We start from the raw sequence: 17,069 nt of genomic DNA on the forward strand, positions 1-17,069 counted from the left end.
GAGCAGACTAAGTCAAGAATTCCATCTAGGGGTGGTATATGCTTACATTGGCGAGTAGTTAGGTTAGTATGTAATACAGGCAACATGTACAGTTCAGTCAGCCTTGAGTAGATTTAGGATGGTGGTCATAAATCTCTGTAAGTATGCATGATGTGAGGCTATGGCAATCCGCAAATTTGAAAGGTAAGATAGAGTGGCATGGGCCTTTGGAGTAGAGTAATTGCTCTACACCCCACCCATGCCACACTAACAGTTTTTGTTGGTGACTGTTGACTTCTGGCTTCATTGGCTTCCCCTGCTGACACCTGCAGACACATCTTGGGGCCGTCCTTTGCCTCAGGGTCCTTAGCCGCAGGGCTGCCGGGCAGAGGGCTGCCCTTGGATGTCCTTGATGTGGGATATGGGGACCAATCCGGATGGAGTGGGCGTGTTGGGAGGCGGGCAGAGGGGAACCAGAAAGCGGGTGGGCTGGGGAGAGGGACCACGCGCCGAGTGCGCTATGGTGCTTTTAAGCACCTTTGCAATATTAAATTGCAGGGTTTGGGGAGGTGGGGGTCAGGAGACTCCTTACCTTTGGCCTGGGTCACTGCAAATCAGAATAAATGGGAGCAGAGTGGCCGCTTTTGGTGAGTCATAATAGCTTCCTCAGACACTCTCTCAGCCTGACCCACTTTATTACATTGAGTTGCCCCATAGTTCTGCCCCATAAGTGGCTGCTGGTTTTGCCTGGGCCGAGAGCATCTTGATTGCAGGCGAGATGGCACCCTGGCCATGCGAATAAACCTTCTACCTCCCCCATATCTTCCCTTGGTCAAACTGGATTTTAGTAACTGAGGGGGGGCAGGGGGGGTCCAATCTTCAGTATCATTGAGCCTAACCCCCAGATAATCGTAATTGTGTACTTGTTAGAGTAGTGACCCCTTTATGGTCAGCAACACTGGAATCAACTTTTTACGTCTGGGTCGAAAGATCCAGGTTTTGGTCTTGGCCATATTAATCTCAAGACTCCACTCTACATGTCGTCACGAAAGCCTCCAATGTGATTTCGAGGCCCTTCACGAACATTAATAACAAACGGCAATCCACAAAGAGCAGGATTGGGCAGGTCTCTCGCCCTAACTTCGGGGGGATCTAAACAATTCAATTTTACATGACGGACTACCTCGTTGATGTATATCAGAAAAAATAAAGGTGCAACGACACATCCCTGTCGGACTCCTAGCTACTGCAGTGGGGTCTGTAAGGTCCATCCCACCCAGTTCCCAACGTACTTTGGCAGAGTTATCAGAGTAGAGCTGAATCAATATCTGACGAGGAGCTGGAATCCCCCCTCCTGACGGGAACTGTTCACAAAGTCGCTCTCGAAACGCTATGAAACATGATCCTGAGGACGACGAACACCACATATACCCTCTGCCCCCTCTGGACTGTGTATTTTTGCACAATGAAATAGAGCCGGAACACCACCATAGAAAACCCTGCCTGCAAATAGTCAATAATACCATTCCCGTCCACCCACTCTTGTAAATGTGCTAGTAAGGCTTTAGCAAAAATGTTCCCCACCCCTTCCAGTCGGGGGATTGGCTTATAATTAGATGGGTCATCGAGCCCTCCCTTTTTGTAAATTGGTACAATAGTAGAGGGAGGAACCCTATTCTGTTTCAAACAGGCATTGATCAAGAGGCACAAAATTGGAGCCCAAACCCTGATCTCATCTCTAAACAAATCAACAGGAAACAGATCGGGGCCCAGGGCCTTCCCTCCTTTCTGTGAGAGTACGGCATTTCAAACCTCCCCCAGTCGCAGTGGTATTGGTTCATGCCCATTCACACTCTCATAATAGTCATGCGAAACATCCAGGTCCTGTATTATTGGGTCCAGACTATATAGTTCCTGAAAGTGCTGTATCCAGGCATTGTCGGGTACCTCTGTTACCAAATCCCTTGCTTGACCATTGGTGTTCCCACCCACTTACTAACCTCCAAAATGTGTGGCAGTCGCCGGAGGTAGCGGCGATAAACATTTTATCCCATTCGGCCCGAACATGGGCCTCATTTTTTTGACTTTATTAGGGCCTTGTAGGTCAGCCTCTGGGATCTCAGCAGTGACTTATCCACATCCTTTCCTTTTTCCAAACACTTCAGTACACCACTTTTTGCCCACCTACATTCCCTATCGTACCACAGGTTTGTTTTTATGGTACGTTTTTCTATATTTTTACCAGATTTTGTTACAAACTGTTGGGCAAGGTGGACAAGGTCAACGTATACTTTGAGGATCCCTGGGTCCTCCAGAACCATGTCTGTGAGTTGCTCTAGGGCTGGCATGATGGCCTCATAAATGCGTGGTTTTGCTTCCCATTGGTTAAGCTCGATCCATTTTATATGTTGCCTGGAAAGACCCTGTGCAAAGATCTCCGGCTCATCCTAGAAGTCCTTTCTCTGTCTGGCCGTCCCTCCCCATTAACTAATTTCAGCATCAGAGTCTTGTGGTCACTCCCCTGCACATTCATGACCTTCAACCCAAGGACTTTGCTCCACATGTTCAGTGAAAGAAAAATATGATCAATAAACGAGAAACGATTTTGTCCTTGAAATGTTGGTCTGGGTGGTTGGTCGTCTTTAAAGCGGTCATTGCACGTGCCAAGTCCCATTTCAAATAGTGCAATAGCATGGCTAAGAGCCATAGGATGTGCCCTATGCTTTTTTTGTGGTATTAAGGGCGGGATGTCCCAGGCCTCGTCGATGTCATCGCACTCCCTCAAAATCCACTAGAGGTTCAACCTGAAGGTTTAGATCGCCCACCAGCAAGGTTTGGTGATCCATATTGTCACATTGTATTCTTAACTCCAGCAGGTATCCAACCATTCCGATATTATTCATTGGGTGTTTTCCTAGCTACTCAATTATGCACATTAAAGAGAGAGACAAGCTTAACACCCACAGTTGTCAAAGTTATACATTGAAGATCGATGGAGCCAGTTTCTATATTCACAGCATTGTAGTCTAGAGTGGTATTAATCCAAGTGGCTAAACCCCCAACAGATTTCCCCTTAGGACCCTTCCTGGCTAGTACATGAAAAGCCTCATAGCCCTGGAAGGTGGTTGGCTGCATATCCCAGGTTTCCTGGAAGCAGATGATATTGTGCCCCCCGATAAAGTCAGACCAGGTCGGGTCCCCCAGGGTTTTCCTAAATCCTGCTGTATTCCAGGAGTTAATACTAATCTCTCTTCTTTCGGGCTGGAGCGGTTGGGGCGGCTTAACATCATGTCAATCTATTGCCTCAAGATCTACATGGGTCTGGATGTTATACGGTGTTGCATGTCTGTGCCGTGGGAGGAAGGCAACATACCACAGGTAGGGGGATAGTATCCTAACCACAGTCCCTATTGCTCGCAGCCATTGACCCACGTGTAATTCTAGAAACTATGGGGTGGGGCGGGGTAGGCTCTTGCTTCGATAGACAGTAGGCCATCAAGCAGCCATTCACTTTTAAGCTAAACCGCAATCTTATCGCCCTGAGGGCTCATTTGGGACCCCTCACACCACGCTATATCACACCTAATTATGGATTTGCACCCCCATACTACTCTAAAAAGTGGATCACTTTATTAGTGAGGGATTCCTGCGATTGTAGAGCACCTCACAGGTGGCCCACGTTGTATAGTGTCTCCAAGGGATAAGCAAATTGTCTTGGAGGCCCACAAGTGTGCAAAACCCCATGGCGTGGGTATCCACCCCACCTATGGTTCTGTCTTTCCAATACCCAGGCACCCTTATGATCATGTGAGCCTCAGTGGTCTGCTGAAAATTCAATTGCCTACCCCTATACCCCTATATATTGCCCACAGGGCAAGCATTGGGACCTGAAAGCAACATTGGAGTTTTTGCAGTGCCTAATCCACTGCTAATCAAACTGGGAATCGGCATAGGCTCCAGGGACCCAGCTTGGGGTTTCTCGTGTCCATACCTGATACGGGCCAACGGTAGTACTGGACCATTCCAAACCGAGGCCCATTCTAACAAAACCCCTTCTCCCGTTTGGGAGGCGGGGGGCAGGGGAGTCAATGTGTCTCGAGTATGGGGGTGGCGCGATTGGGCCCTGCAAGGTGGACGGGGGCTGCCGATCAGCTTTAGTGTGGGGGGCTTTACTGAGTGTAGTTTGAGCAACAGATGTTTTTGGCTCCCAGCTCCTTTCACTGGATGAAGCTGCCACCCTTTCTTTAATGGCAGCTAAATCCTTAAATATAATCTGGAGCATCTCCCTAGTAGTCTCCCCCAATTTCTCGAGCAAGTTCAGAATTGAGAAACCCCCCTGTCTAAACCTCTAGGACCCATTATCCAAGTGGCCATGCCACAGCCATCGATATTGTATCCAGTTCCTGGGGGTGGACCAGTGAGGGAGGATCACTTGGAGAGGGGGTCCTTGAGGGGTAGGAGTGGGACACTGACAGGTGAGACACGGTATCCCCTTTCCTTCGCCTCTTTTTCTCTATCCCCTCACGTAGGACATTCAAAAACACTGCACCCCCTTTTCTGACACAAACACCTTTGCATCACACAATAAACAATGGACTAATGCTAAACCTGTGTACCTCACATGTCCCAATCCGAGGGTCGAGCAAAGTCAGGCAATTGACTTAAATCACACACACCTGACGCCCCTTCCTTTTCTCCACAAGAATAACGGGTGGAGCAAGAGAGTACAGTAGGAGGAAGACGAGTACAGCAGAGAGCACGATAAGACTGCTACGACGAGGCTGTTCAAAAGAAGGAGAAAGGCAGCAGGAATAGAGCAGGTGGCGAGGAAAGAAGTAACCTTGCCCTTTTCATCCCCTGCTCGTGAAACCTTCATGGAAGAGAGCCTAAGACCGCGAACAATAGCTCAAGTGTCCTGCAGCAGATGTCATTGGTACACGGGGCAAGCTTATGCCGATGAGCAGGGAAGCTCCCGAGGCCGTGGTACCGTCCTTGACTCCAGAGAAAGCCGAAAGCCAAGCGGTGCAACACAGCCGGTGAGTCGAGGGGAGACTCAATAAGCACAGGGCTGTGTTGAAGGAAAATAGCAGAGTGGCAAGTTTGAAAATATTTCACTGAACTGTGAATGGAATATAAAACGTGGTTAAGGGGGAGACCAGCTGAAGAGGGAAACTGGCACCACGCGAGCCCCATATTGAGAAACACCAGAAGGCAATAGGAAGGTCACCAAAGAAACTCGGTAATACATGAGGGTCGAGCAAAAGCCCCATACAATGGAAAGAATTTGATCCATAGGTTGGCTAAAAGGAAGGCAAGTGAATCCCGCATGGTGAATGTAAGAAAGGGACGTGAATCCTGTGAACATTTGAACTAAGTTAGAAAGCCTTTGTGAACCCGCAGGAGGGAGTCACAGGACCAAAGAAGGATCTGAGCCTGGACGAGGGAGATCCAGGGTTGAAGCTGTCCCCAAAGTACTGGAAGTTGAGGGAGGTCCGAGCCCAAACGAGGGAGATCCAAGAAGTCTAGCTATCCACCAAGCTTTGCTATTAAGAAAGGGTCCGCTCAGAAGAGGGACACCCGGGGGTGAAGTCCTCACCCTATTTGAACTGTTGTAAAGGAATACAGTTGACAAAGGTCAGCCCGGAAGAGGGGGAGCCAAGGGGGGGAACCAATCACCCAGCAAATATTGAGAACAAATTTTCATTTGGTAATGGAATTTTTGTGTTTGTTGTTTGAACACATTAGGCCCCGAAGGCAAGAGACTTTGAAAGGAAATGGGACAGTCCTGAGAACTGTCATTGGAACTGTCGTCTCGTGCTGGGGAAGCCCGAGACAGTACTGTGCTCCAAGCTCCCACCTTAGCCCGTGCACTAAACTTGAGGAAGGAAGACGCATGCTACCTTATCACGACATATTATTTGAGAACACTTTTAAAAACTCTATCCCACACTCTTTCTTTTATTAGCTTAAGGATTGGCAATAGGTCTTTCTTAGTATAGGCCCTTTTATTTCACATGATGCTACTAGGACTGCCTTATTTTTCATTTGATGGTCGACACTTGCGTCCATCTTAGATATAGGTTTAGAATAGGTGTTTTTCCAACCTGCATACAACTTTCATTGTTCAATAAACACCCTTGAACTGTGAGCACTTGTCTGTCTTACTTGTTGTCACCATGAGCTTCTCACAATAGGGCGCAGCTCCCCCTTAATACTTCCTTCGGGGCAGAGCTGAGTCCTTCCATGTGCATTGGTGAAATCAAATCAACACCCACCGGTTTTGGCTCAACAATGAGCAGATTATTGCAAGGGGGAAAATCAGTTTGAGTTCCATTTCAATTCCACCACCAATAACCCCTTGACCCATATACCCTGCTCTGGAAAAAGCTTTTCCGCCAGCTGTTTGTCAGTTGCAATTATTACGTTCCCCTCAGGGGATTTCACTTCTAAAAGTTGGAAGTGATTGGACGTGGGGAACCAATATTTCAATATGCCCTACATGATCTTTCGTCTTGGGTGAACAGGCCCCCCCACCCCCTCTAGCCTCTGGGGAGTTTGAAACATTTCCACTCTTAAGTGGGTGGTGTGGACTGGATAGATTAAATAAGTTGTTAGTGGGGGTAATGTAATACAATCACTACTTGACGGCCCCACTCCCCGTGGCCTATAACCGGAGGGACAAAATCTCGCTCCCCACCCCCTCCTGACCTTCAAAAGGGCCAATCTCAAATGGCCCCAGATAATCCTTCGAGGCTTCTCCCGTTTTTTAGGTGGCCCTGTGCTTGTAAAATGTGTTGAGGATGGGGGCGGCACTTTCAGAAAGAATTTCAATGTCCGCAATTATTGCCACACAATTAGGCGCTGCTGCCTTCTTTGTGACGGCTTCATTACCTTCTTTTTTAGGGGCATTCGATGTCCTATAATAAGCCCTTGATTTCTATGATGAAGATATTCACATCTTTGAGAGGTTCGAGCAATTTATGTGCCCTTTTATTTTTCCCTCCAGGTGAAATTGACCGGACTGCCTTACGTTTTGTCATAATGACAATAATGGCAATAATGATATACACAATTTAGCAAGTAAAGTGACCTAGTTTGGTTAGTTTCAAACCAGTGCGATAAGTAAAACGCTACAATTCAATAAAACAAACTCTACTTAAAACACTTCTAATAAAAACCACTTATAAACAAATAAAAACAATACTTGTGTGCCAGATGGATGTCCACGGAAAAGAATAATAATGATTAAAATACAGGGGAGGAGCCTGCACCCTGCAAGTCAATGCTCCAGTCAGTTCAAGGTCCAGGGTAAAACCCAATATCCAGCCTGCGCTTTGCTGCTCCCAGAACACCAAATCGAGTCAATCTGTGTGAGCAAACAAGGATCAATATAAATCAGGAGTAATAATTGAAAGATCCTCAGGGCGTCAATTCAACGGGTAATACAGATCTTATACAAGTTTTGAAGAAGAGGAACGCCCAACTGGCTTAAGGGGCATCCATAGTCAGACCCACCCAACCCCTGTACAACCGTTAGAATCAGGTTTGCGACGAATTTTGAAAAGATCCCTCGCTCTTTTAGTCAATCGTTTTGAGGATACCAATAGTACAATACACAGAGATGCAGGAAGAGCACAGTGGGCCAATGAACCATTAATGGCTGCTCGTTCTCTCGCTCGCAGCCCTGCTCCATGGCCATTGCCAAAATAGTCAGTGTTGTACTGCAATGGTACGGCAGTGGATAACAATATTACATTGCCAGGAGAACAGATCCAACCAGCGAACTTCACGCACCGCAGCTTACCCACTATTAGTAGCCTCGCTCGGTGGCCCATTCAATCGGGTGTAGTTAGGCCAATCACCACCTAAGCAGTGAACACCAGCGTGGCAAACACTGTGCCCTTACAGCGGGCTTCAACCTGCGGGCCACTGGGTCAGCTGTTGTAGGTTAGAGGGCATGGCTTAGTGAATGGCCTGCACCCATCGGCGTTCTCTCGCTCTCCTTCCCCTTTCCAGCGTAGCAAACACTGCAGCCTCACCTAATATGGCTGTACTTTAAGCCCAGTTCATGATGACTTGTTTTTACTTTAGCCTTCTTCGACCTGCCTGGGTGGGGGAGGTCTTGATTGGTCTTTTCTTTGCTGGGCTTCCCTTGGAAAGCCTGACAAGGCTCTCTGCCTTAGACGACAGGAAGTGGCGGAGGTAACCAAAACTCCCCTGGTCTTTGTCCTGCAGTGTGCCTGCCTGGAACCAGTTTGTGCTGAGAGGCTGGCTGTCCCCATTGGACAGCCACCCCCTAGGTTTGTATGATTGCATGATTGGTGGGCTCAGCCAGTTTTCCTGCATAAAAGACAGAGCTTTTCCCTGAAACTCAGTAGGCCAATAGACAGACGATCCGAAGAGGAAGGACGACATCCGCAGAGGCGTCTGAATAACTGTTGCTGTCCCAACATCAACCTCTGAGTGCCGGGGAAGCCCAGAAGCGGACTACTTCCTTCCTTGGACTGGTGGGTCTAACCAGTCATAAGGGGGAACTGCATTTTGCACCCTCCCTTGAAGAGCTGCAACCTACACAGCCCACAATTCGCCAATAAATTCGGTCCTATGCCATTTTGTGTCTCACTGTTACCCAAAGTGTGGTTTCGTCTGAAAGTTTGCAGGCATCCTCCTGGAACTCCGGAGACTGCATTCTGCTTCTGAAAGTCCCCTCAGCTGAGACGAGGACCGGGAACCGGAGCAAGGTCTACCGCATGCCAACTGTCATTCACCCAAGCCTTGAAAAAGGCGCCAATTCTGTGTAGATCTTCTGCTGGGCTTCCAACTATTCGAGAGCAACCATCAGATCCATTGCAAGTTCTTTTCTTCGATTTTGCCTCTTTGTAGATCGTCCTGCTGCACAAGCTTCTTCACTGATAGGGTACTGTTCAGCACCTAGTACTTACCTGGGACCTGCTTTGTTGTTCCTGTGTTTCAGAGGGTTGAAGTTAAGCTGTTGCATCCCCTCCCAGGCCTACATTGAGCTACATTGGGATGGACAACCCATTGTGCTCTTTTCCAAAGAAATCTTCTGCTACTTAACTCTTCATAGACTACCTTTTTTGCTGCTTGCCTGCTTTTCTTCTTTTGCCCTTGGTTACTGGATTCCCAGTGCCCCCTTGACTCTGAGAATAGGGCTGAACTTCATAAGATTTGTTAAGCAGGGGTTACTAAGTATTCACGTTGGATTACAAGTTTAGATACCCGTTTGCGAAGTTTCTACCTTGTTAGTGTTACTTGAAAAGTGTTCCAAAAGTATTCTTTATCCTTCTGCTATTGCTTATATATTCTGGGTTTAATGCTACTGTGTGATAGTACTTACCTTACTTAAGTTACAAGCTTTAGTGTTTATAAAATAAATGCTTATTATGCAACTTCTAGTCTGTAAGTGTTTCCTTGAACTAAATGTATGCTCCGAGTACTGTGCCCCACTGGAGCCCTCATCCCTCCTAAATTAAACCAGGCTGTTCAGCCATTGCTACCAATCCTTTTGTTAGTTCAGGCTAAACCTAAGGGGTGTCCCCCTGTTCATCCAAGGTTGGCTTTCTAAAGTCTTATCACAGATAAGACTTTTGCTAAACCTCCTAACAATCACATCCCCACTTATAGAGAAGGTCACATTCTGGACTGGGTCTGCACACACTGCATGACTATTAATGACCTTGTCATTTCACCTTGTCCTTGGTCAGATCATTGTTTTATTAAATTTGTCGTGCCAAGTCCAGACCCGAATACATCCTCCCCGCATTATGGTAACTAGACGGAACCTGCGCTAAGTCAATAAGGATTCTCTTCTAAAGGGCTTGCTTCACTTTCCTCATCTCAAGACCTCTCAGGTCATTACCATCAGACACCATCCTCAGCAATTTGTAATATCTCATTAAGAGATTACAAGATGTGTACTACCACTAAATTAATTCTGGTTTACACCAGAGTTATATTAATTGCGATCCGAGAAGAACAAATTCCATAAAATCTGGCTTGGATCTATATCTGCTAATGATATGGAGAGTTAGCTAGCAATAATCCCAAAAAATATTACGTTAATTGCAGCCGAGAAAGAACACTGAGTCACGTATTAGATGTGTAAATTTGCACTCTAAGGAGAATTTAAAACCCTGGATGTGAAACTGCTTGATTTCATCTCTAAGGATGAGGTTTGGTTGATGTACTTCTATACAGGAGGCTCTTATGAATATGATTTGCATCCTTAAGCAGATTTTCCCAAAAAACAAGCACTTATTTCTGTAGGGAGTCCTCCCTTTGACTCTCCATCGTTTACATTTTTCACGGTCACAAAACAAGAGATTGTCTGCATTATTAATTCTATTAAAATTAAGCCTACGCTCTGCAGACGGGATTCTTGTCCTGGAGCTATTGTAAAGGAGTGCCTCTGTACTTTGGTTGCCGCTATCACCAAGTTTATCAACACCTCCTTTAGTTCGGCCGAAATACAGTCATTTAACAAACAGGCTTGGATCCCCCCGCTAATTAAGAAGAAAAAAAAGTCCCTGGATGCCAATGTGGCCACCAATTATTGGCCCATAACCAATGTGCCTTTTCTATTAAAGATCATTGATATGGTTGCCTATTTACAGGTTAAGCTTTATCTTGAAAGGCACAATGACTTGGCTGTAGGTAGTCCGTATTCAGGGCCGTACATGGCATGGACACCACCCTGTTAGACCTTAGGTCTAGCATGCTACAGATCCGGGACATGGGTAGGTTGGCCTTGCTCATACTCTGTCCACTCTGCAGCATTTAACCTGGTCGACCACAACACATTGAGTGATAGGTTGTGTTCTTCAACCAACTTTTCATCTGAGCTGCAAGCTGGGTTCATTCCTTTTTGTCTGAATGCACAGCTAGAGTCTTTAGTGAATCTGCTTCAGCCACTCCAGTTAATCTGGAATGTGGAGTGCCTCAAGTATCTTGTTTGTCCCCTCCTCTTTACAACTTGTTCATTAAACCCCTCTTCGACATTCTGGATGATCTCGGTGTTCTTTATACTGACTATGCCAACGATACACAGGTATTCTTTCCGCTGCCAGGAGGTTGCAAGCAGGGTGCTACTAACATTAAAAGATGTATGACCCCATCCAAAGTTGGATCGTTTTTAATGGGCTGACGCTCTGTGATGCCGAAAACACAGCTTCTTATTGCTGGCACACAATACAGTCTAGGTAGACTTCCTCAAGAGTTTAAACCGTTTACGATTTGCTGGCTGTGCCATTCCGGTGGCAGCCAAAGTTAAAACCTTAGGGGTCTACCTTGACACCACCCTAAATGTGAAAAAGCTCAAACCAACTCGCAATGTCTTACTATCTAAAATTGCTTTGCCGTATTCACCCCTTTATCTCTAAAGAGAATTGTGCTCACCTGCGCGAGCCATTGTTGGGTCAAAAATTGGCCATTGTGGTTGCCTTTTACATGACACCTCCCAAGACAATTTACTTAAACTGCAGACGCTGCAGAATAGTGCGTTTTAGGATTGTTAAATCAACTTAAGCGTAGTGACCACATCAGTAAGGCGCATCCTGCTCTTCACTGGCTTCCATTGAAGGGAGCGCCTTGCTTTCTGGATCACTATTATTGCCCACAAGTATCTGTATGGGAGTGCCCCTCCTACTTGAAAGCCAGACTGCCCTGTAAATCCAGCCCTCGCTCACTGCGGTCCAGGAACACCAACCTGCTGATCACCCCACGTGCCAAACTCGACAGAGCTGGGAGATTGGGCTCAACAGCTCCTTTTCTCTTGAATAATCTCCAACCCACAATTAAGATAAAAACGCTCGCTGCCACTCTTCGAGCGCTCTCAAGACTCACTTCTTCACTAAATTGGCCTCATGGTTTGTTTGCTCTGCCTGACATTTAATGTAAATCTGATCATTGGGACAAACCTTAAGCGGTTTTTGCTGGATTTGCTTATTATGTTATGTCTGTTGTACTTATTCCGTTTGTATGTTGGTGATTGTTTTTGTGCGCCTCTCTGCTCAGGGGCCTTTGGCATGTTATAAATAAAATACAAAAAATACGACAGGAATGTGCAAAAATATATTTATTCTAGGATTCAAACACATACTAAAAATTAAGACCAACAGATGATAATATCGCACAATGCTCAATAATAAACATATATACTCTCACCATAGCTTAAATCAATAAAAGAAGGTAAGTGATGCAGTAAGATGGAACTTGTAGGGCGTTTTTCAAAAGTTGCTGTCTGTGACAAAACTTGGAAAAGTCCACATTAGGTGACAGGGTTGTACCCTTTTGGTTTAGCCTGAACTTCCCACAGATGTGGTAGCAATGGCTGAGCAGCTAGGCTTGGTCTAGGATGGAGAAGGGATGTAGTGAGGCACATGGCAGAGTCAAGGAAACACTGACACACTAGAACTTATATGAAAATAGTGATTTTATATACACTAAGGCTTTAGAAGTAAATCAGGTAAGTACTATTCACACTGTAATGTCACAGTAGAATTAAAGGGTAGCACAGTTTAAATCAATGTAAAGCAACACAAAGTGAGAGAAACTAATGCCACCAATAAGCAAACTTTAGATCAACTCTTGCAACTTCATTTAACCCCTGCTTAACCAATCTTTAAACGTCTAACCCTATACTAGGTGAGTCTGAGTCAAGCGGGTACCGGGGGAATCCAGTGAGCAGGGGCTAAGGACGAAAGACGCAGGTAAGCAACAGTGAGCTTGACAAGTTAGTTGTTCACCCAAATGGGACTTGGGTTGTCCTAGGGGTGTGGGGTGCAAGTAACAGCTGAACTGCAGCCCTCAAAGAACACAAGAACAAGGTAGCAAGACCAAGATAAGTACCTAGATTCTGGACAGTACCTTTTCGATGAACGACTTGGTGCAGCAGGATATTCCCCAAGGTGAGGTGACAGTTGTCCCCGGGCAGCCGGACGCCCAGCAGTGGCTCTTCGTGGCACTGGTGCATTGGAGCACCTCACAGGCTTTGTGTCAGTGACTGTTATTTTCCAGTAAATTTCTCTTTAGTTCTTGGTCCACGACCCAGCTCAGGGGATGTCTAGGAGTAGAAAAGAGTCAATGCAGGCACCGAAGAATGCCCTCCATGTTTTAGCCGAAACCGTGCTTCAGAAGATGTTGCACTGCAAAACTGCACAGGTCCCAGTGTATTGGGAGTTTGCAGCCTGGGAGGGTCGCAGTTCTTTGTGGGACGGTGCAAAGTGCAGGTGGTCTTTAGACTGGTTAGGCCCATCAGTCCAGGGGAGGAAGTAATCTTCAAGTGATCTTCCCTGTTGCTCAGAATTTGGTTCTGGTCTGCAGCAGGCACTCCACTGCTCTGACAGTTGCTTGGAAGTTGCTGGGACGCCCTTCTATGAATTCCTCTTCGGATCTTCAGTCCAGTGGTCGACTTTGAGATTCAGCTCCAGGACTCTCTCCTTTTATACAATAAAACTGGGCTGAGCCCACCAATCACCAGACAGGCCTTTCATGCAAAACTGGGGGGGTTGATGTCCAGGGGGGACAGCCAGCCTCCCAGTTCACACCGGTTATAGGTATGCACACTGGGGAGTTTTGGTTACCTCCCCCACTTCCTGTCCTTTCAGGCACTCCAAGCCTTTGCGGTCTTTCCAAGGGAAGCCTGCCAAAGACAAAAGACCCATCATGACCTGCCCCACTGAGGCAGGTCGAAGAAGGCTCAAGTAAGAGCAGCTCATCATGAGCAGGGCTTAGAAAAGTACATCCATTTTAGGCAAAAATGTGACCCCTGTTTCCCCTACCGCAGCTGCCAAGATGGCCTTCGGTAAACATTCACATAAAGACATGCAAAAAGGGGCACTGCCACCAGTCTGTCAGATGAACTTGTAACCGGAACTAAAAGTTACTGAAACAGTGAGAAAAGGGAGACAATGTTTCCCCTCAGCACTCCACATAAGGTGGGGGGAGTGCTGATCTCACAAAATAAAATACAGATGGGACAAAAGTGTGCCCCCCAGCCCTGATAACATGTTATCACTGGGAAAATTAAAAAAGGCAGAGGTCAAGTACCTCCCAGCAACACTGCACACAAAGTGCTGTATGCTGCAATAATAAAATATAGATGCCAGAAAAGATGAAGGAAAGCATAACTCCATTAAAATGCACCCAAAAAGAGATTGGAACCATTTTAAAGTACAGAGTGAAAGAATGAATGGGTGTGGAAAAAGATTCCCACTGAGGAGAATTGAATGAAAACCAAGAGTCGAGCAAAAAGTGCTGGGGGGCTCACAGATGGAGAGAATTTCACTCAAAAAGGAAATCTACTCTTGCAGCAACCAAGTCACATGAAATATGCCCTAGCTTTAGAAGTCCAATCCCTATGAAAAGTTGGGACCTTCTGCCTAAAAGTCACAATGCTTCTCCCCAGAATGCATCTGATGCAGGTAAAGTACTTATGTTGCTGATTGTTCAAAAGAAGGGATGCAACAAAGTTACTGATAAGTAAAAATGTGTTCTTATCTTTCAGGTTACACTGCTCAGGTGCAACAACCAAAAAGCAGTGAAATGGAAGGAGATAAAAAGGCTTGTTCTCAATGTTATCCTATGGGAGGACATGTGGAGACGCATGCTTTTTGTTTATTTAACCCCCTGTCTCCGATTTTCCCAGATGACTGGAAGGGTCTACTGGGCGCTGCTGGAGGTTGGTTTTCCCGCCGTTGGGTCTGCTGAGAGGATCCCAGGAGCTGCGGGCACAGTGCTTCTTCCTTTTCAGGAGCAGAGTGCAATCCTTGGCAATGGAGAAAAAGCAGAAAGCACTGATGCAGACCTCTTCAGGACACTTCATAGGCTGGGGGGGTGGGGGTGAGCTCTAGCGACTGCCACCCCACACAATCACGGTTGAGGACCTTGCAGAGCGGGATCCCTTGAAGCTGGGAGTCTGAAATTGGGCAGGAAGACGATGTACACCACAAGCTGGCGATCACCGAAGTTCCAATTGCAAACACAAAACAAACTATTCTAGTGAGGTAGCCCACTCGAGAGCTGGTTAGAACACTGGGTGGTCCAGGGACCATTCCCAAGGCTCAGGACGGCTGGATCCTCGAACATGTAGACTGGTTGGTCTCACCAGTCCAGTGTTAAAGCACCACACCGGGCCTTCTCAGATAAGGTAGTCCAACAGGGATTCACCGGGCCAGATGCAGGAAGGAATGCTGGGCCTCTCCAGGAGTCATCTTCAACTCTTCAGTCGGCTGTTCTTCTACACAGGATTCTTCGCTCCAATGCTAATCTGAAGAAATGGCTGCAGGAGTCCTCTTCTTACGCAAAATCCATCCTGGAGGCAAGTCCAAGCCCACCAATGGTAAGGATCTGCACCATTCAAACAGCCAGTAGTTGTCCCATCAGGGACAACTATTGGTTTCACTCATGTCCCACACCTATACTCTGGCTCTGGGAATTTAATTTATTTTACATTTTTAAAGCGCTCACACAGCCCACAGGCATCGAGGCGCTGTTACAGGAATTTTGTTTTTTGGATGCGTAATTGTTTTTTTGTTTTAGTTGCGTATTTATAATGCGCTTAAACACCCAGAGGTTTCTAAGCGCGGACCAGGGGATCGAACCCGTGTTGCTTTGTGTCGTCTTCCTTCCAAGGCGCGCACGTTGCCACTGCATTCCTCCCGGGAATGTGCAATGGGACCAGATTGTCGCTTCTGCCTTCTGAGCCATGCACACGCAAGGGCATCACTAGCCCGCAAAAGTATGTGCCTGAACTTATATTGATTTTCTGACCTGCCAAGACAGGAAGGCCAGACAACAAAATGGCCAAAGAACAAGCGAAAATCCCACGGTGTGGCCATTTTAGGATACTAGCCACATTTCGCAGCCATACAAGGTAAACACAAATATGCACACTAGAAATAACACAAAAATGGTAACAATATATTTGCCATCACCAGCTTGTCTTTAGGCACATATATAAGTAACCAAAAATTCGAAGTGTCAAAGACTAGGTTGATTCAGAAGTATCCCTATTGCACTGCAGTGTAAGATGCTGTGTGCAATGTTAAAAAGTTACAAAAAGTAAGTCAAAAAGGGAAACCTAGTTTCCCAATACTGATAGTCTGATGGACTGATCAGTGTCCCCATAACAAATGAGCAGAAGTTCGTGGGAGTGAAGCTGAAGGCTTCACTTAACTGTAAAAAGTCAGGACAAGTTAAAAAAACAAAAAGATAAGGGGGCCGCAGAGCTATGGAGGGAAAATTGCCAAAAGAGAAATGTTTCTTAACATTTACGATAAAAGGGAAAGTGAACAAGTAAAATAACAGTACAAATGTTACTGCTTCCGCCAGCTTGTCATGGGTACATATACAAATAAATCAAAAACCCTTGATCAAAAGTTAAGGGGATACAATGTATCCCCACTGCACTGACAAAATATAGGACTTCCAAACGAGAAACAATGTTCCTCTGTACTGGCATTCTTGGGTCTAGTCAGTTTCTCATAACAATGGGAAAATGTGAAGTGAAGCTGAAGGCTTTTACTTCCCTTCAAAAATAAGGGTGTCCCATTGAAGGCAATGGAGGGAACAGGGATTTATTGGCTCTTTTTTGTCTGCTGGTTGACCGGTTGTCTTCCCTTTTTCTCCTATTGCCTACCTCTATATCCCAGGTGCTGACCAGCAAGTAGAACACCTATTACATAGAACATGTGGGGTGTATCTTTAGCACACTTTACTTAACTGTGCAAGCTCATAGTTGCTTGCCTGATTGCTAGGTCTTGTGGTTTTCTTGTTCTCACTTCCCTATTCCTATCAAATATGCTGCTACATGAAGGTTTTAATCCTTGTAGATCTGTTCACATTTCTTACCAACATAGGTTTTGCTTTCCTTTCTTGTCACGTGCGTTAGCCCCCCCTTCCTTGGGGTTAGTGTCTGTAGAACCATCAGCAGAGTATTGTACAACAACTACCTCAACAAAGACTCAATTTGAGAGGCTGACAAATATGTTTATGCAGGATAGAACCCATGTTTGATGCAGGTTAACAGCAAATATATTGTTTTTTTTGCCTTGTCAAAATGTGAATGCTTA

At 46.1% G+C, this 17,069-nt stretch overlaps 1 protein-coding gene across 9 annotated transcripts in view; it reads left to right on the top strand.

Annotated features, from left to right (window-relative positions):
- Positions 1-17,069, top strand: part of NF1 (neurofibromin 1) — a 3,279,657-nt gene that overhangs the window by 1,219,135 nt on the left and 2,043,453 nt on the right. The gene's annotated exons all lie outside the window — the stretch shown is intronic.

This window comes from Ambystoma mexicanum, chromosome 9, assembly GCF_040938575.1.
Source record: "Ambystoma mexicanum isolate Mex_15411 chromosome 9, UKY_AmexF1_1, whole genome shotgun sequence".
Classification (NCBI taxonomy): Eukaryota; Metazoa; Chordata; class Amphibia; order Caudata; family Ambystomatidae; genus Ambystoma; species Ambystoma mexicanum.